Genomic DNA, 520 nt, shown 5'->3' on the forward strand with positions numbered 1-520 from the left:
AATCTGGTAAAATTCTGATGTGAATATGCCTGGACCTGGGCTTTGGCTTTGTTTAGTTGGAAGGTTTTCAGGAATTGAGAAATTCATGTATTTCTCATAGATCTTAAAATTTAATACAGTAAAAAATTTTAAAGTATTCCCTTATAATGTTTTGAATTTAAGGGGAGAGGGTTGTTTGCTCTGATGTTTTCTCTTTCATCTCTGATTTTGTTGATTTGGAGGTGCTCTTTCTTTCTTTTGGTTAACTGGGATAGCGGTCTGTAAATCTTGCTTATCTTTTCAAAGAACCAGCTCTTGGATTTGTTGATTCTTTGTGTTGTTTACTTTGTTTCTATTTCATTAATTTCTGCCCTGATTTTTGTTATTGCTTCTTGTCTGCTGGGTTGGGTTTCATTTTCTGTTGCTTTTCAAGTGTGTTGAGTTGCAATGTTAAGTCATTTCTTTGTATTCTTTCTGATTTTTTGATGTGGGCAGTTAGAGCTATAAACTTCCCTCTAAGGACTGCTTTCAGCGTGTCCCA

The sequence above is a fragment of the Nannospalax galili genome, unplaced genomic scaffold, assembly GCF_000622305.1.
Source record: "Nannospalax galili isolate Female #2095 unplaced genomic scaffold, S.galili_v1.0 scaffold1053, whole genome shotgun sequence".
NCBI lineage: Eukaryota > Metazoa > Chordata > Mammalia > Rodentia > Spalacidae > Nannospalax > Nannospalax galili.